We start from the raw sequence: 20786 nt of genomic DNA on the forward strand, positions 1-20786 counted from the left end.
AGTATATTACACAGGCAGTCGAAGGAATCGATGCCTCCCCTCTATCTTCTGGACCTATTACCCAACAAACCATGGAAATCCTGCTCTCAATCCACAACCATCAGGAAAGTCTACAATTCGACATTATAAAGGCAGCTAACTACCCAGTGGTCCTGGGCATGACATGGCTATAAAAGCTTAACCCCTACATCAACTGGGCTGCCGGGTCTCTGTTTCTATGATCCGAATTCTGTTTATCACATTGTCTCTCACAAAAAGCACGTTCAACTGAATCCACGGAAAGCGGAAGATCTAACCACCCCCTTACCGTATCCAATATTAACCAGGTGCCAGAAGTTTATCATTAGTTCTTTGACGTCTTTTCCTCTGCCATTGTACAATCTTTGCCTCCTCATAGTCCTGAAGACTGTGCCATCGATACAGAAGAGAACACGATCATTCCCTTTGGCAGGATGTTTATTCTATCTGAGCCGGAAAAAAGGGCCGTACGAGACTACTCGGACACCAATCTTGCTAACGGAACCATTCGTCCATCTAAGTCCCCAGCAGGAGCTTCTTTGTTCTTCATGCCCAAAAAAGACACTAAGGAACTACGACCCTGTCTCGACTACAGAGGGCTGAATCAATGTACCCGGAAAGACAGGTATCCCTTACCACTGGTATCAGACATACTGGAGGCCCTTCGGGGTGCTGTGATATTCACCAAATTGGACTTAAGAGGAGCCTATCACCTAGTCCGAATAAAAGAAGGCGATGAATGGAAAACTGCCTTTCTAACACCCTTTGGACATTTTGAATACTTGGTTATGCCCTTCGGCCTCGCCAATGCCCCAGCCATCTTCCAACGCTTTATGGATAGGGTTTTTTCTGACATGCTGTTTCTTTTCGTCATTGTTTATTTGGATGACATTCTGGTGTATTCAAACGATCCAGTCCTGCATCAAGAACATGTCTCTTCGGTACTACAATGACTAAGGGAACATCAATTGTTAGCCAAACCAGAAAAGTGCATCTTTCATGTGTTTCACAGTACGTTACCAGGGTTTCATCTTGAACCGCCAAGGGGTGGCAATGGATCCAGCCAAGGTTGAAGCCATCACTTCCTGGCCAGGCCCGTGTTCAGTTAAACAGATCCAATCCTTACTGGGCCTTGCAAATTTCTACAGAAAGTTCATACCCTCATTCTCCTTTATTGTTCAACCGATTGTGTCCTTATTCAAGAAAAACGCTCCCTTTCAGTGGACTTCCTTACAAGAAGCTGCCTTCCAAACTCTGAAAGAGAAGTTCACATAGGGACCCATTTTGATCTAACCAGATACTACAAGACCCTTCCTAGTGGAAACAGACGCTTCGGAATATGCTATTGGGGCAGTTATAAAACAAGAAGCCAATGATAGCCAGGAATATCCCATAGCATATCTGTCCTGGACCTTGCTTCCATGCGAGACTCATTATTCAGTCCTAGAGAAAGAACTACTTTCCATCCGCCAAGCCTTTAAGGAATGGCGTCATCTCCCCCTGGGTGCCAGTCACCCTGTGTTGGTTTGAACAGACCACAGAAACCTACAGGTCCTTCCATCTATGGAATGCAGAAACAGCCGACAAGCACGATGGGCCTTCTTCTTCGCTCAATGTATGTATATATGTCAGCCTTTATAGCGCCGGCAGCTCGCAGGCATCAGGGTGCTTTAACAAACGACACAGGCTATACTAAAGTGCTGCTACCATTTTTGCTATACATTCTTAGTCTCAGTTTGCCGCGATGCAGCAAGTCACATCACCTAAACAGGTGAGTCTTGAGATTTTTTTCTGAAATTCTGATGGTTGTCTTCCAATCTAAGCTCCAGCGGGAGTCTATTCCACTGCTGTGCTGCCAATATGACAAATGATCTGTCCAGTCCTGTCTTTAGTTTATGTTTTGGTACTGTGAGCAGGCTTTTACCTACCGACTGTAACTGTCTCTCTGGGATGTAAGTTTCAAATTGTTTTTTAAGATAGCTGGGGGCTTTTCCAAATAGGCACTTGTGTACGAGTGTCATGGCTTTAAACTTTGTCATCTCTTCTACACTGAGCCAATGGAGTGATCTTCTAGCCGAAGTAACATGATCACTTCTCCTTAGTTTCTTCACGATCCTCAGTGCGTCATTTTTTATAACTTGGCATCTGGCCAGGTCTTTTGCAGAGGCACCTATTAACATGGGATTGCCGTAGTCCAACCTCGACAAAACAATAGCCCTTACATTTGTTGCTGTGTTGTTTCCATTTAGATAGGGTCTGATGGCCTTCATGAGACGCCAGTGATATGCTGTATTTTTATGCAGGTAATTCACTTGTGCTTCTGAGTTGACTGAAGAATTGACCATCATCCCCAACGTTTTGACCTGGTTGGATACTTAAATTTTAGCTTTATTTATGAGGAAAGTCTCATACTCATTCCCTAGCTTAGCTAATATTCGACTGGACCCAAACAGCATAAGTTCAGTCTTAGTGTCATTGAGACACCTCCAATTTTTCTGCATCCATTCATTGATTTTACTATACACTTTAACGATCTTCTCGCTATCCTTGGCATGAGTTCCCTCTATTTCTATGATAAGCTGCATGTCATCTGCATAATTAGTGAAAAACCCGCCGGCCACAACCAGTAAGTCACACAGACTTCTCATATATATATATTGAATAACATTGGCGAGAGACTTGCTCCCTGAGGGAATCCAAATAGAATTGAGTTGGTCTCCGAGAAATTGTTCCCCCAATGCACTTTGGCTTGGCGATCTGTTAGAAAAGATACTAACCATTCCAGTGCTACCTTGGAACATCCCACAATTTATTTCAGTGCATTTACTAATAGTTGATGATCTACCAGATCAAACGCTGCACTTAGATCCTGTAGCATTAATATCCCTGATTTTCCTCTATCGACCAAACGCAGCATATGATTTTGGAGGTCTATCATAGCTCTTTCAGTGCTATGAAAAGCCCTAAAACCAGATTGTTGTTGGTGTAGAGAGGTCTGTTTTTTTATATGTTCTTGTAATTGCAGAGTAGCAATTCTGTCCATGATTTTGAGTATAAAGTTAGAATTTGTAATGGGGCGAAGATTGCCAGGGTCCTCTGGATCCAGACCTACCTTTTTTACCAGAGGCGTAATAGTGACCTTTTTGACCAATATCACTTCCATATACAGCATATTCCAGGAACCTCAACTGTTATAGCAGATGCTCTATCCAGACGTCCAGATTATCTGCCACAAGAAACACACGATCTTCCCAGGATTTTCCCTAACACTGTATTCATTGCTCAAGTTAATAGTCTCTTGGATACAATCAAGATCGAGACTGCAACCTCAGACCTTTGGAAGGAATTCCAGGAAAACAACCCATGGACCCTAAAATCCAGAGACAAGTACCTTTTTCAGGGTTTACAACTAGTGGTTCCAACCCAGGCATTGAGGGAACGAATAATACACCTATGCCTTGACACCTTCCATTCCGGTCATCGCAGAGTCAGGTGTACCCTTCTTTCTATTCAAAGGAGCTTCTGGTGGCCAAAGATGATCAAGGACGTTCAAACATATATCCAGGCATGTACCACCTTCAATCAATACAAGACCGACAGCAGAAAACCAGCAGGTTTGCTTCTCCAGCCAGACCCATCATCCTGGCCCTGGGAAATCATAGCCACAGATTTTATAGTAGACCTGCCTCCCTCCAGATGACATACAGCCATAATGGTCACCATAGACCTCTTCTCTCATATGGCCCACTTTACTCTGGTGGTGAAATTGCCTACTGTGCCAGAAATGGCTGGCCTCTTTGGGACCCACATTTTTTGATTGCATGGACTTCCCTCTAAGATTATCTCAGACCGCGGGCCTCAGTACGTCTCCAGATTTTGGAAACATCTCTTTCAGGTACTAGTAATACAACGTGCCTTATCATCTGGATACCATCCTCAGACTAATGGCATCACCGAAAGGGTTAACCAAACCCTCAAACAATATCTGCGATGCTTCACCTCCAGGGTGCAGGATGATTGGTCTGTTTTGATCCCGGTTGCTGAACTTACCTACAACTCCGAGCATTCAGTGATAAAGACAAGCCTCTTCTTCTGTAACCAGGGTTTCCACCCATCAGTGCTACCTTCGACAAGTCCTGTTCCGTCTGTAGATTCTTGGACTGCGCAACTAGTGTCAATGCATCAGGATGTCAAGAATCACCTAACCATGGCCAGGAGAGACGTGAAGAAACATGCAGATGCCAAGAGACGGCCTGCCCCTTCATATGCCGTGGGGGAAAAGGTTTGGTTATCCTCCCAGTATTTACCCAGGCATCTAAGACTGAACAAGCTAGCACCCTAATACTACAGACCCTTCACGATATCCAAGATTATCAATCCTATGGCCTACCAAGTAAGTCTACCCGCCACTTTGAACAAGATTCAATCTGTCTTCGATACATCCTCTTGAAAGCCTATCATTAAACCACCAAGAACACTCCTCGACCTCCTCCTCTTCTTGTCCAAGGCCAGGTCGAATATGAGGTCTCCAGGATCTGTGATTCTAGATACAGGAGAGGACGTTTACAATATTTGGTGGGATAGAAGGGATACCCACCTAGTGATCGTACCTGGGAGCTGGTGTCTAACATTAATGCCCCTAGATTGGTACAACTGTTCCATCGGTTACACATTGGCAAGCCTGGGGATTCTAGTTTTCGGAGGGGGTATACTGTCATGAAACCTTGGTACTGGCCCCTCTGGTCCTCCTGGCACTACGGCACTGCACCAAGGTGGCCTTCCAAGCCCTCCAACATGGCGGACACCGTAACAGATCTGCGGTCTAGCTCCTGGGACTTCCTCAATAGCTTGATAAGCACCCTGCCCCTGCGGTACGTTGCATCTCAAATCTCCGTAGTTTCCGAGTTCTTCGGACGCTGCTATTCCCTGTGTTCCTGTTGGCTTACCTTCGGAACCACAGTCCTGCGGTTTCATCCTTGTCTCCACCCTTCCTGGAGTGTTCTGCCTCCGCCGATACCTTGCAGTCCTGCCGCAGTTGCCTTCGGAATGCTGCTACTCCTTCCTGGGCCTCCGGATCCTTCAAACTTGCTGCGGTTGCCTTCGGAACGCTCTCACTCCTTCCTGGGCTTCCGGATCCTTCAAACTTACCGCTGTTGCCGCCATACCACTAGGATCCTCCCTGTGAATCCTGTCTTTGCTCTGGATTGTTGAACTGCACTCACTCAGAGCCACCCTGGGAATTAGTGCTTCCTGAGTTATTGCTTCACCCGGGGATGAGCCCCCAACTGACTACTCGACAGAGTGGCATCAGAGGAAACCCGTCCTTACCTCCACGAGACCCGCACCTCTAAGAAACACGGGAAGCCTGAACCCACAAAGAAGAAACTTTCCAAGCCTCCACAGGTGAGCCAAAGTACAGGTACCGTCAATATCTGACCTCCACCGGAAAGCTTTGCATTCACAGAATCCAGGAAGTAATTCTGGAATTACACACATTTCCGGCCCGGATTCTGTCACTTTGGAAATATTGCAAAGGCTGGTGGGGAGTCTCCAATAGGATGTGTTCCCCCTGGTTGAACATGCAGTAATTCTTCAATGCTTACACCATTGCCAGGAGTGCCTTCTCACAATTGTTGAATTTTTCCTCCAGAGGGGATAAAGTCTTGCTTGCATAGGAGATGACTTTATTGACCTTGTCATGCTTTTGATATAATACTGCTGTCAAGCATCTATTCAAGAACCCTGTCTCCAAGAAGAACTCCTTGTTTTTCACAGGGTATGCTAGACCAGGTGCTTGTGAGAGGATTCTTTTGAGTTGCTTTACTGCCTCGGCTTGTTCTGGTCCCCACACCCACTTGACCCCCCCCTTCAACAGATGGATGATAGGTCTTGTGATCTCTGCGTAATCCTCAATGAACTTCCTACAGTAATTAGTCAGTCCAAGGAGGCTTCTTAGCTCACGCAGAGTTGTGGGATCTTTAAGTTTTAGGAGTGCTTCCACTTTCTTCTCTTGGGGACTTCTGCTATGTGTTCCTCCGCAGTTGAGCTTTTTATCAGGACATCATCCACATAGGCCAGGTTACCCCTTTCACCCAAGTCGGGCATGGCCTGGCATGGTAAAACGATGTTGAATTTTTTGCAGGAGTTGATGTATCTGAAGGGAGCCCGGGTCCACGTGTACTGCTGCCCCCAAAGGTAAAGAACAGATTGTATTGGTCCTCCCTACTGACAGGCATGGCCCAGTACCCGTTGGTCAGGTCAATGGAAGTGTATACCTTGGACCCCTGGATCTAGGCCAGCCTCTGGTCAATGTAGGCCATCGGGACATGTGGACCCATTTATTCAGCTCCCTCAGGTCAGCACAGAGTCTCCACTGGCCGTTCGGTTTTAGAATCCCCAGCACCGGATTATTAAAGGTGCTGTGGACTGGACGAATTATCCCACGGGCTCAAGGTGTTTGATTATTTCCATCAGGGACTCCATGGATGTGAGAGGCAAGTGGTATTGCTTCACAAACACTGGAGTCATTCCAGGGTCTGTGGGAATTGTTGTTATATGGATTTCGGTGCGACCACAGTCATACGAGTTCACTGCAAACAGATCTTGAAAATCTAAGAAAACTTATTTCAACTTTTGCTTTTGCTCCGGAGTCTCACAGGCATCAGCTATATTGACTCGCTCTTCAACCGTTTGCCTGAAGCCTGGAAAGACCTCCGGTTTTGCTATCTCAGCGGCCTCCTCCAGCTGCGTGGAAAGGACCCTGGTTAGAGTGGTGACCTAGACAGAGGGTTTCAGGTAGGTGAGGCTGTCATTGGGGACCTGGAAGATCACCCCATCCTGCCTGATGTCACAGGTCACCTCTTCCTCACCGTAAGGGCAGGAAGAGTACACCAGGAAATTCCCCCCTTGCTGGGTGACGATCCTGTCTCGTGGTAGGTCATTGTCACCATCACTGTCCAAACAGTCATTGGGGATTGGTCCTATCAGTTCATTACCTAGATCCATGGAAAAATGTTGGTCATCAACCGCCATTCCAATAATGGTGCTTGCGCCCAAAGTGATACTTCTCAGGTTGCTGTTATCCATCAATATTGGACTAGTGTTGTGTTCTACATTGACTAATGGTGTTGGGTTTAACCCCAACCCCTGCTGTTGGAGATGGGCATTGAGGTGTACATTTGCATCAGGATTTTGCAATTTCTGTCCTCTTTTAATTTTTAATTCAAGAGGGAATAGTCGTGTCTGTCCTGGGATGGTGACCTCCTCTCCAATTTGAACCTCAACTGCATACAGCAGCAATTGGGCTGACCGAAATGCTTTTTCTGAATCACAAAATTCCATGGGATTACCCCCCAGTCGGGACCAGGCTTTGTAATTGATCCGGTCCAAATTAATGGCAAAACGATTGAGAATGTCGCTGCCTAAATAGAATGCAGCAGGGACATCTCGCACGACCCAACAATAATGTACTCTGCTTTTGTTTCCTATAGAAATTTTGAGTACAGGAGATGTTTGGAATTGGGAGTTTCCAGACCCATTTCCCACTTATTGATCAATTAAAATGAGGGAATGGCTGGATCTTTTGGAGCTGTCTGAACGTGGCTTCGCTGATGAAGCTCTTACCATTGTTAACGCACACTCGGGCGAGAACAGATTCCTTCCCCTCATTTAACTGAATAGGGATGAATAACTGTTCTCTAATTTTCTTAATTTCAGCTAAACCTCGAGCTGGTTTCTCATCACTTTTGACTATGGATTTGGGATTTTCAGATTGTAAACCAGTATAGAATTTCAAAGTATTTCCTTCCAGTGTGGAATACCACTTGAAACTGGAAGGAAGGTTGATTTTCAAGAATGGAGAGGAGTTCCCATCCCCAGTTTGATGTCCTATAGCCATTACTGTCATGTCCGGTATTTGATTGTTCTGAAAATGGAACTCAATATGATCAGGTCTTTGTTCAACCATGTGGCATGTGCCATTTAAACTAACATGGTTGATGCTTTGTTTCAATGTTATTGGCCTGTTAGTCTGAGTCCAGAGGACCTGGTTCACACAGTCTATTAAGGGAGACAACCTTCGGTGAATGTCTTTCCCTAGTAGACAGGGTGTGCCCTCTGGAGTCACAACTATGACAGGGTGTTTCACCTTATGTCACCCAATTTTGATTTCCAAATCCGCAGCCCCCCTCGACAGGAATTTCATTCCCATCGAAGTTTTGGAGTTGTCCAGGAAGAGGGGTGAGAGGGATCTGCTATCTCTCCCCCTTTCCTGAATTTATCTGATCAAAGGTCCCTTTTGACAGAAAAGTGGCTTCGGATCCAGTGTCCACCAGCGCTGAAAATGTACATTGCCCTTGCACATGTACCGGGGCATAAAATCTACCCGCCTTCTCTTCCAGGGGGCAAATATAATGTGCATTTTGGGCCAGTTTGGTGGACAATTTCCTTATTTTTGACTCCATCACAGGGGTAATTTGGGCATAATTCTGTGTCAGAATTAGGGAATCTGAAAGAAAAATGTTGCACTCAGAGATTCAAGGAGTTTCGGGCTCTTCCTTTTCTAATTCTGGGCTGCCCCCCCCCTTTTTGGAGACAGCCACCAGAATCGCTTTGGGAAGTTTGGGGATCCTCTTTTACTATTATGTCTTCTTGATGCTCATTCTGGTGTTCTAGGATGGCCGATTCAGAATCAGTCCCCATTCACACCCAGTCTTCATCTAAATCTCTTGAGACCCATTTTTCTTTGGGAGGAGTCCCCCCGTCCCTGAAAGCTTCTTCCCCTTTAAATTGGAGGACACTAACTTCCTCCACAAACTGGGTCTTTTTGAGTTCTTTATTTCTCCTACCCACCCTCTGTTCCTTGGGTTGCAGGTTTTCGGGGGAAGGAGATTTTGGTTATGGTTCCTGGGTGTCCAGGGGCTTTTCACAAGTGAGGAAGGAAGCTTCCTCTAGAGCTTTACACCCCCCTTCCCCCGTTCCTCCTCCTCTGGAACCAGTGAGTTGTCATGGTTCTCGCCCCGTCATTGTTCTGGGATGCCAGATCCTTGGTTTGTGGGGTTCTGAGCCGCCATGTTTATCTGAGGGTTCTCTTGAGCCCTCAACATGCGACCTAGATCCTGGGTTAGGTTCTGGACCTGGCGCTCCAGTTGGGACACCCGTTCCGGCTGGTGCGGGGTCTCTGGTCAACCCTAGGTGGATCACGGGAAGGGTAACTATCCCTTCTCCCGTAGTGCCGTGGATATGGTGGATTTTGGTAAGCTTCCACTCTTGGCATCCCCTCTCCCAGATTGGGTTGTCTGGGTTCCTGAAAGTGGGGAATGAAAGGAGGGTTGTCCTGCAGGTTGGTGTTTTGTGGGTATCGGGGAAAGAAGCTTAACCCAGCACTTGGGGAATTCCTGCCCTCCCGAGGGAAGTTAGGAGGGAAGTTTCCCGGGGCAGCACTTACCTGGTTGGATCCCCCCATGGGCCGGGGGAGTCCATACATACCACAGGATTGGTCGGTTGCCCTTGTATCAGGGGCTGATATAATCAGAGGAGTTAGGGGGTCCCATTAGTGGGATTACCTCCTTGACTGCCACCTGTTTGTGACTGGCCTGAAGGCCTTCTGGGTCTTTTATTTTGCTGTCCTTGTGCAGGTGTATTTGTAGGCTCCCCCATCTCTAGGTCTAAAATGGGGGCAACCTTCACCTCTGCCACCTTAGCAGCAGCAGGGGTGTTGGCTGGTTTGGGGTTTTTGTTCAGATTTTTATTTTCTGCCAGTTTTTGGACCTCATAAATGCGGATCGCCTGCTCTATGACCCAGTCCAGAGATCTTTACTCCTGGAAGTCCCTCACCAGCTCGGTCATAATATACATGGGGACTGCATGAAAGAAGGTGGTTACAAACTCCCTGCTATCCGTGCGCACCCTCCTAGTGGTTTGTGCGAAGGTGCGTTTGAGCTCCTGCACAAACTCTCGTGGGGCCTGATCTTCCCCACACTGCAGATTGTAGGGCACTTTGCGAGCCTCTTGGGGGTTTCTGTGGGTGGAAAAGTATTTCAAGATGGCCGCCCTTTAGGTGGACCATCTTGAATCGTTCTGGTCCTCCAGTCCAGCAAAGAAACTGGAGTAGTAAGGGGAGAATGTCCATTTTACATACTCTATACAGTTTTGGTGGTCTTTCATATGAAAAGTGTCCATCATCTGCTCATAGAGCTCCAGGTGTTCCCAAACAGAATATTTTGCATTTTTATGGTAGGGGGTTATGACACTCCTAACAGCCTGAATCTGCCTAATGGGGTCTTTGGTCATAACTCGTTTGAGTTTGTTTGCCTTCTTTGGCTTAGTCCCCCGAGTCCACTCATCCTCAGACTCCGAGGCGCTACCAGTTGCGGTCCCCTCATGATCATCTAGACTCTCCTGGATTCTGTGAGCTTGAGAGGGGCTTGCAGAATGGTGGGGCTTAGTTTTGTACTCCTGTGGGGCACAGGAGAGTAGTCTTCTGACTACTCCTTTACCCCCAGGGTTGGCAGAGTATTCCCTCACTGCCCTAATTGGGTGGATGTCTTCAGGATACTCTTTGTGGGCCTCATTTCATCGGGTTTTTCATCAAATTGGACCAACTGGTCCCTTGGAAAGTAATATTTCTGTGGATCTAATTCCCTGACCCTCCCTTCGTAGGAGACTACTTTGTCAAAGACATCAGCCTTAATGTTTGGGTATCTATACAGGGACGCCCGTCCATCAATTTCTGGGGGGCGCTGATCTGTTATTTCCATAATGCTTGGTCTATTGAATTCGGCCGGCCTCATGGTTTCTGGCTCATGTGAACCGGTAGACATGAAGTTGGCAGTGTTCACAGCATGAAAGGGGATGGAGTCCCTTAGCACAGAGGTTCTTAAACTATGATCAGGGGTTACACTGTCCCTCTCTACCTGTTCGGGGTCCCTCCAGTTAGGATTAAATCTAGCCCCCTCTTTCTCCAACCTTGCTAGGTTAACCTTTTCAGTCCCTGCTTCTAGATAAGAAGCAAAGATCTGAGCCTTTTGTTCAGCTATGAAGGCTTTACTAGCCCTATGACCCACTCTTGTGTTGCCACGTGTTTGTTAAGCCATCATTCTTTTCACATAGAGCCTCATTATCTCTCTGCGCTTCCTGTAAGGTCTGGAAATAATGAGACAATTTCTGCTGCAGGAGACTCACCTCCTGAGTTTTAGCATCTTTGGTCTGGGTGTTCTCTTCTAGAGCACATTCTACTCGTCTGGCGTGCTCCAGTAGATTCCCATACTCTGTTTTTAGCTCATTGTGTTTCTGGTGGGCTAACTCACTCCCCTGTACCTATAGTTTTAATTTGCTGATTTCCTGGCATAGGGCATCTTTCTCCTGATTTAGGGTGCCTCTCTGTTCAGCCAGGTCATCCCTTTGTTGCCTGATGATATTGAATTTCTGGCGCTCTTCATCAAATTCTGTTTGAGAGTGGATGTCTCTCAAGATTAACGTATTATTTTCCTCTTTCAATTTATCTATCTGATTTTGTAGAGTAACTATCTGCTCTGTGCAGGCCCTGTTATACGTTAATTGTTGAGTCATCTTCGAGTCATCCTTTTCCTGACACACTATTTTTGCTGCTTCTAGTTGGGCCTCTTGATCTGCATTATTTTGCTGTCTGCGAGCCAAATCTTATTTTAATTTTATTATGTAATTTTCAGATTCTTCCTCTAACTCTTGGCTCTTTTGTAATGTTTGTTCTGCTAAATTTAAATCAATCTGGATTTTATTTAATTGTTCAGATTGATTCTGCGCTAGAGTTTTATTTTCCTCCTGCTTATCCCGCATCACTCCCGTGTGGAGATACAGGTAGGCAGTGATTCTGGCAATTTTGATTTGGTCCTCTTTAATTTTTGGGGTCATAAATGGCTCGCTCAGAGCTTAGTGTAATTATCCACTGCCCTACCATGTATCCAGGTACATATCGGTGACCTGTTGTGTTATTTCTTGTAGCCAGATTTTTTCATCCTGTTCTGGCCACTCACCTCTGACAAATAACTTGTGCAGAGGGTGCTCCCTAGCCATATTGATTTCTACTATGGTCATTTTGGACATGTTCTTTCTTTATTAATTTATTTTTTATGTATGGGTAACCTGTATTCTAATGCTTTTTCGGGCTATTTTGGGATTGATTTAGCTTTAATTTCAGACACAGGGCTAGTACTTAGAGTATTTGTTTTGGGAGGCGCTTGTACAGTGTAACCCAGTATTCTAACCATACAAAGTATTACTACCTTGCAGGTTAGTCTGCTGTGTTAGACTGTCACGGGTGGCACTGGGTTTGGGGTTTGACTTTTTAGTGGAGCATATACACAGCACAACAGAATAGGAGCACTTTTGGATTTAGGACAGATAGCACCCAAGTTAGAATTTCCCCCTGCAATGTCCCTCTACCCACAAATAATCAATTCTGAGTGAATATAAGAAACAGAAGGTACTCAGGAATAAGAAACTGAAAACGGAGTTTGAATCTGACCTTCTCTCTCCAAATCAGAGAGAAAAACAGATTTTAAAGCCCTTGCAATGTTGTGAAATGACACGCGGAAATGGATAAATCAAAACCTTGAAGCAAATACAGTTCCTTACTAAAGCAACAATGCAGAGATACTAACGGTCACACAGAATGGATTACCAAAAGCAGACAGTTAAAAAATGAGTGGAAAGTTTAAAACAGCTTGTATTCAAATAGCACGTTTAAAATTTACACTTTTGCAATTCCCGCCTAAAACTACCCAAACGTTTTTTGATAAAAATGGGTGAAATCCACTTGAGCAGCACAAAGTTTGATGGTAAAGTTTCATTATAGCAAGCTGAAAGAGTTGCCAAGAGGTGTTTTGGGACGGGCAGCGGCAGAAATGGGTGGCAATATCCATTGGGATTAGCATAGCCATGGGCAGTCAATGCGTGGGCAAATAACCAAACAACACCTGCAAGCTGTGTGTCCCTCCTCATATTGTTAAGGATTTCAATCAGGCGACACGCACTCCTTGGTCTCAGCCTAGTATGTAGAGCCTAACTGAGGCTTTCTTCTCCTTATTTATGTGCATTCAATTTAGGGATGATACACCACGCATGTCACACCCCCTTTTCAAATATCCGGGGTCACAATGGACCATGAACTAGACTGGTTGGTCAAATGTAATCACACACTTTCTAACATGGGGCAGCAATCACCAATGGGGTGATAGTTACAATGAGAAGGTGAGCAATGCACTGGGTTTGACTTTTTAGTGGAGCATATACACAGCACAACAGAATAGGAGCACTTTTGGATTTAGGACAGATAGAACCCAAGTTAGAATTTCCCCCTGCAATGTCCCTCAACCCACAAATAATCAATTCTGAGTGGATATAAGAAACAGCAGGTACTCAGGAATAAGAGACTGAAAACAGAATCTTCCCTCCCCAAATCAGAGAAAAAAACAGATTTTATACCCCTTGCAATGTTGTGAAATGACACCCGGAAATGGATAAATCAATAATGAAAGTGTGTTAAAAACCTTGAAGCAAATACAATTCCTTACTAAAGCAACAATGCACAGATACTAACGGTCACAAAGAATGGATTACCGAAAGCATACAGTTCAGAAATGAGTGGAAAGTTTAAAACAGCTCGTAGTCAAATAACACGTTTAAAATTTACACTTTTGCAATTCTCACATAAAACTACCCAAACGTTTTTTTTTATAAAAACGGGTGAATCCACTGATTTGGAGTGTGGTTTTTATGGGGATTGGGGAATAGATATATATCGCAGGTACAAAATGGAATTGAAAGTAAGTCCCTAACTGGTAAATTGAAAGAGTTATGCATGCTAGAAGGAGATGCGCTTTGAGTAAAATGAAGGGTGAAATTGGAAAAGAAATCAGTGTGTGAAAAGAACAGTTTCACTTTAAACTAGATTTAATGATAAAGAAAAGAGGAACGCCACCCGTGAATTCTCTAAGTTACGCTGCAGTTGTAACCCTTCATGTAGTTACCTTTTCTTTAAGGAAAATTACTTTATTTAATCCAAATATCGCTAAGGACGTATGATCTATGTAAAACAGAAATTAAAAGAAAATAGCGCTGATGCTTGGAGATTAATGACAAAATGCACAGATAATTCTGACAGTAAGACAAGTTATCAGGTTAAGGATAGGATTGCTTAGAGAGTGGATAAGGACAAGGTAAGACAAGGTATACTATCGATTTCTAAGGGGTGATGAAATACTCACATTCCACTTTTAGTTTGGGACTTTTGGACAGTCAACCGGGTCTGGCCACTTCACGGCAGGGCACCTGGCAAACAGCTGTGCGATTCTGGTCACCTGCTGGCAAGGACTGGACGGGTGTACTCTGAGACCCCTGGCCGGCCCATAGAGCCGAGGTTTGCTCAGAAGTACTTTAAGACGAGATAGCTGCACCCTTGAGATGGATGGTGGTGTAGATTCATTACTCCAACACCAATCAATAAGGACAACTCAATGGTTTGGCAAAGGGAGTCCGTTTAATGACAAGTACAGAAAACGGGGAGTCATGGATATCAGCAGTGATGCGATCATCCTTCTCGCTTCAAACTCCAACGAACGCCATGCAAGTTGTAACATTTATACTCAAAACTAGTCGTCGCTGACGTGTAACACTCAAAAGTTAATATGCATTTCTATTGGTTAGGAAAAGGTAACTTTACTATAGGTACTATATCTGTATGTGGTGACGGAGTGAGGGGATTGGGTAAACACTGTCAGGTGGGCATCTAAGCCCTTCCTTCAAAATGACTACTGTAGAAGTCACAAAAAGTATGATGTCCCATTGGCTCTACTAACTATAGGACACTAGATTATTTGGTCCGTTGTGATTGGGCTGGCACCAACCCCATGCATAATTATCTACTTTACTTAGCAGCACGCAGAATGGTCGGCCAGGTGCGAGGTGCCCCTTAGTTACTCGGCCTTCCTGCAGTCTTTGTTACAATCATTCATAACTTTAGTAGACATGTGTCAATTAGTTCTCTGCGGTTGGCCTCGAAACTGCATCTTCTCTCTGGAAAAGTTCTGATATCTCTGCTTGGTCCAGTGCCAAGCGTAGGTGTGAACCCTTGCTTCTTCTTGCTCGGTTGGGCACGTGAATCCCACCCCGTGAAATGTCTTGTTTCTCTCAATTTGTGTATTTGGTTCTTATTTAGCCCGCCACCTGCCTACGTCTTCTTATTGCGACCTTTCAGAGGCAGGATATTTTGTTCTCGGTTTCAATTAGATATAGCTACTGTTCGTTCCTTCTATTGGTATGAGCTTGACTCTCCTGGCACGAGTTGCATCTGCTGAGTTTCGTTTCAGCCGTCCCTTCTCGTTCTGCTAGAATATGAATCTTTTCTTGTTTGGCCTCTAGTAACCTAGATTGATTCTGCTTTTTGTGCAAAGTGGAAATATACTTATAATAATGTGTTTCGTTGAGGTAGATTATGTATAATGGCGCTTGTCGCACTATTCTTCTACTAAGCATAGCAAACCGCACTGTTTTCTTAGCTTTCTTGCAGTTCCAAGCATATTTACAGGTGTTAACTGGTCGAATATCTTCATCTTGCCTACAGCTTGAACTTCTTTGAATTTCAACATCGTTCTTTCACTTTAGGTTCACAATATCTTTATTCATGGCATTTTGTCTCTGTGTGTCATTCTCTGGTTGTCATTTCTTCTATCTGCAGGTCAGTTTGGGCCCTCGTGACGTCACCATTCGTCTTCCATTAAGGCCTTTTTGGTTTCTTCAGGGACTGTACTCAGATGATCTTCATTGCGTTTCATTTGTTGGTAAGGTTTTCTCAATGGATACCTTACTGCCTATGGTTTCCTTGGTACTAGTGCTTCAATAGGGGCTGTTCTTCTAATAGCCAATGGGCAGAGCCCTACCGCGGCTCTCTGCTGGTTTATTTGCTCATCATATGTCACATATCTCGGTGTGAACGTTCCTGGAACTTCAAAATGGACGATTGGAGTGCAGGCTTTATTTGGGACCTCCTCTACACTCCCCCATCCGGGCTATTCATCAGCCACTTTCACTTACGTCTTGGTATTCATCTTCCTTGATTCTTCTGCATTCAACTACATTTCATTACCTGGGTTCACAACTTCTTCATCTTCTGGATCTATACATGATGGTCTGAAGAAATGTCTCTTTGGAGTCCATATTTGTATTACTCCTTTCAGGCTTTCTGCTGTCCTTGCATGTTTGTCTTTATTCCATGTCATCAGTTGACATTGTACATTTAGGCTGCAGTAAACCCATCTTCCCACATAGTTTCGATGTTTCCTGGGGTAGAGAAACTTTGTTCCCTCTGGTGCGTGAATGCTGGCCTTCACAAAGTCTCTTATTTCTTAATCAGTCAGGTCTTTGGACTTCCATCCTGGCTTGACGTCAATCATGATCTTCATCCCTATGGCTTTTTGTGCAGTCTTCTGGCATTGAGAGATTATTATCTTGATAATACAAAAGCCTAGCAGTATCATCACTAGCAGGGCTCCTAGGAACTTGAATACATCTGCCATCCATTGTGGGACCCATGAGAATAGTTATCCAAACCAACTGTCATCATCAACTTTGTCAGTTTCATCAATCATCTGGTTCTGCAGTTTTGTCAACATACCTATTGCTTCTGTTAAATTTCCATTTTCCTCGTCGTGAGAAGGTATAATTGTGCAAAAGGATTCTCCGATTTTTGCACAAACTCCTACGTCCATGGCTGTGATCATGTCAAGCACATGTCTGTTCTGGAGAGTCATCAGTCGGATGGCTCTTAACTCTTCCATGATTGCATTGAATCCTTTTATTGTTGTGTTGATGGTCTGCAGTAACTCCCATCTGGTTATCTGCAACCATTTAGTATTTGCTCCAACTTGGAATCTTGGCATGAGGATTGTCACGAACACTGATGATGTGAGGCTAAACAGTCTGTGTTCATATGGGATTGCATGAAAGGCTTCTTCAGATTTGGCAGAGAAGTAATTTTCCCTTTTCAATTGAGTCATCAGTTCCACAGATCTCCTTTTTCTCAGGTGAGCATCTGCTTTTGGAAAACTGTCAATATTCAAAATCGCCTTTTGGGATTAGCAAGGATGGAACATGGACATTCACTACGGGGCATATCCCTTCCCAGTTTTTCGGCAGTCTGATGTATGCTTTGGATCCACATGCCCAATAGTGATCCATTATTACTGCACTTCCATGCTCCATACCTGGGGCATCAAAGATTCGTCCACAATTCTGATTCTCTCCCATCTTTCTTGTGCCATTGTTCCTGAAGCACAATATTGAGCTTTCTAGTGGCACTATCTGCAAAGGTCCTCCTCTGTCTTCGACCCATGTCAGTAGTTTTGAGAGCTTTGGCCATAGTGGCTTGCATAGCCTTTGTGAATTTTCAATTGCTTCTTTGCAGGCTCCGAGGACCATCAATGCTCTGCAAATCATGACTCCTTTTTCCCATCTATCTGGTGAAAGCACTGTGCCCCAAATCTGCATTTGGCCTCTGTTCATCCAACTTTGAGCCTCTTCTGGAGTTTTTCCTTGGACATTTAGCTTCTGATTTACTTCCCATCGGATTCCTGCTCCTTTCACTCCAGGTTTCTCGTATCGGATTACATGGTTCCTTGTATGAGCTCTGTTTCTTGTCTTTATGTCTTGAACATAATCATCTTCATCAGGATAGGCTGTTTCAGTTGCCCATATCAGTGAGGCATCATTACCCATGAACTGGCCTCTGGTCTTGCACATGGCTACGTGCCAAAAGACAGTGTGCTGTCTGGACATCAATTTCTACAGCTAAAAAGGTCTTGGACTTCCCCATGCTGTGCTGTAGGAGTGCACAAACAAAACATTCCCCTTCTGAATTTCGTCTTCCAACTTCTTTCATGTGCTGGTTCCAAATGTTGTTTCCTAAATGTGCTGTGCTGGCCAGGTAATTGTTTAGTTCGCTATCGTCTCCATGCATGCTTCTCTTGATTCTTAAGGTTTTCATGTAGTTTGCTATCACTACATCCCTGAATGCATCTGTATGGCTCCTTCTTGCTGGAGGGTTCTCCGGTATCCTGTTCCATGTTGCAGGCCTCCTCATCTGTGCCATTTGAGTGAAGGAAAGTTTGGCAATTCTTTCTTTTTGCTCTTGCCTCTTCCTGGCTCTGGCTAATGACGGCCAGATGGATTCCACTAACAGATGTGCTCGTGAGATCTTCTTTGAGTTTGTCTTTGTCTCCATCAGTGTCGTCTCAGGGGTGTTCATTACTGTCATTTCTGTTGGTTTCTTCTCCAACTCCTCTAGTTTTTCCACTATGTCTGCTTCCTTCATTTGGCTCTTCACTTTACTTGTAGTGATATTTCTCATAGTAGGCATTCTCTTTTTCTCTGAGGCTTTGAATTGTGGTTCTGCAGTCATTGACACTAGGCCTGTTACGTTTGCATTCCGTGTTTGCATGCGTGTGCTTGTCAGTAACCTTGTCACATTCATGCTTTGCCGACCCTGTTTCCGGCTTTTCGATTCATTTGTCACTATAAGTGTGTGTGTGTCATTGCTAATCACATCCATCTCAAGTTCATTCATTCTACCATCAGATCTTCTAGGGACTGGAATGACTATATAAGATCTGGGTACTTTCGTGGGTTTCATGCATACCTCATCAGGTGTGTGCACTGGAATTGGAACGCCTTGTGCACCAATGAAAAATGCAGTTCTGATCGTTAATGACAATAAAACAATGATGAATATAATACACAAATACATTATGCCCCTATTTGTTAGGCGGCAGCATTTACTTCCAGAGAAACGTGGCCTTTTTTGTTCTTGCGGGAGAACAAGGTTGCTGCTCTGGATCCCCATCTCGATCATTCGCCAAATGGTAATTTTTCTGATACTCCTTTAAACACTATTGTCCTTTGGATTTTTTGTTGTGAGTTTCAGGTGTTACACAATTGTCCCCCCTCATGTGAATAATGAAGTGTCTATTATCTTGGGATACAGTTCTTTTACTCAAATATGGGCAGTGTCAAAATTAAGTGATAATTCAGCAAATCTCTTTACTGTGCATGTTCAAAGTACGTCAGCTCCCAGTCCGTGCCCCTGATTTGCTTCAGTCCCGAAGACATGTTGCCTTTGTTAATGGGAAATACGAAAGGAAATCTTTGGCAATGCTCTCTCGATCTGTCCCTCGGCGGAAAGTTTTTAAAAATTTCCTCTGATAGTTCTGTTGATGGTTAGAGATTTCCACTTGTAGTATTATTCCATGCAAGAGCATGCCCATTTGTACAACATTGCTGGGTCTCTGATGAATGTGAGGACGTCTACATCGATCGGTCTCTCCACTAGCTCTGGAAAATCAGTGACCAAACGAAAGAGAACCTTGTGAGCCAATCTACTGTCTTCTGGTGACAGGGACATTTGTCCTGTTTGCTCATGTTCAGGACTGTATGCTTTCACTTCAACGTAAACAATGTCTGCACTGTCCGTTTGCATGGAGTGCAACTAAGATCACAATTTAGGAGTTGGCTTAGATGTTCTGTAGTCACTGGATCTTGAAGAAACGTGTGTGTCTGTCGTTCTTCCGACAAGATTTGGACAGTCTTCGATTATGCGAAAAAACAATGTTTGACAACCTCATTTATTTCCTTCTCTGCTTGAGACATTTGGCTTCTCCTCGCTGTATTCAGGAAGTAGGAGAAATTGTTCGGCAATTACAGTAAGCAATCTTCTTATTGGGGATCATTGAGAGGTTGGAGGTAAGGAATTACTGGCACCGGTAAGGGTGCCGATGCCGGTAATCCCTTACCTCCGTATTCCGAGGTCCCTTTGTGGGTCCTTCCTTACCTCCTGCTTTTAGCAGGAGTTAAGTACGGGACCCGCAAAGGTACTTCGGAGGTAATTACGGTACCGTAATTTACGGTGCCGTAATTACCTCCTTCCCCATTCCCATTGAGCCCTATGGGGCAGAAATGGGAATGGGGAAGGGCAAAAGGTGAATGGGGAATTACCTGTCCCTCCAACCCTGGAATGGACCGGTAATTACTCCATTCACCATGCCGGATTTGGGACGGTTTCGGAGGCAACCATGGAGCTAATTACTCCGTGGTTAGCTCCAAACCCGGAATGAGGCCCATTGTCTTTTCGTTTTCAGGATCTTGAAGAAAGTCAGTGACACTGGGGAGCCTTCCCGCTAATGAAGGGTATGATCTTACCTGCAATCTTCACTATGAGCCGAAGCACAAACCTCTTACTTAAAACGGAACTGTCAATACTACCAGAGGCTCCTCTGTCGCATCGGACCCTTACTTAACACCAAAAACAGTGCCACACCGGCTAGAGCAACCATCTTGTCACGATTGGACTACGGAAAGCTTTACTTCTGGTTGCCAACAGCAGTTGCTTAAAGCAATGTCAAATAATCCAGAATAATGCCATCCGGTCGATCGCGGGAAAGTCCAAGCGCGAACTCATTACAAAAGGCAGAAAAGACCTGACTGAACATATCATTTTCAAATCACTGACACTGGTTAACCGTTGCCTTAATGGAACGGCCCCAGCATACCTGAAGAAAGAATTCAACTGGTATGAGCCAGGACGAAGCTTAAGATCCGCTAAACAAGGACTGCTTAAGCCCAGTAACCCCAGAGCCAAATCCACAGGTCTAGGCAGAGCATTTCCTAGCAAGGCCATCTCCCACTGGAATGAGCTACCTCGGAACCTTAGGCTAGAAAGCAATTTGATATCTTTTAGAAAACAG

The sequence above is a fragment of the Ambystoma mexicanum genome, chromosome 3q (assembly GCF_040938575.1).
Source record: "Ambystoma mexicanum isolate Mex_15411 chromosome 3q, UKY_AmexF1_1, whole genome shotgun sequence".
In the NCBI taxonomy this organism is placed as follows: domain Eukaryota; kingdom Metazoa; phylum Chordata; class Amphibia; order Caudata; family Ambystomatidae; genus Ambystoma; species Ambystoma mexicanum.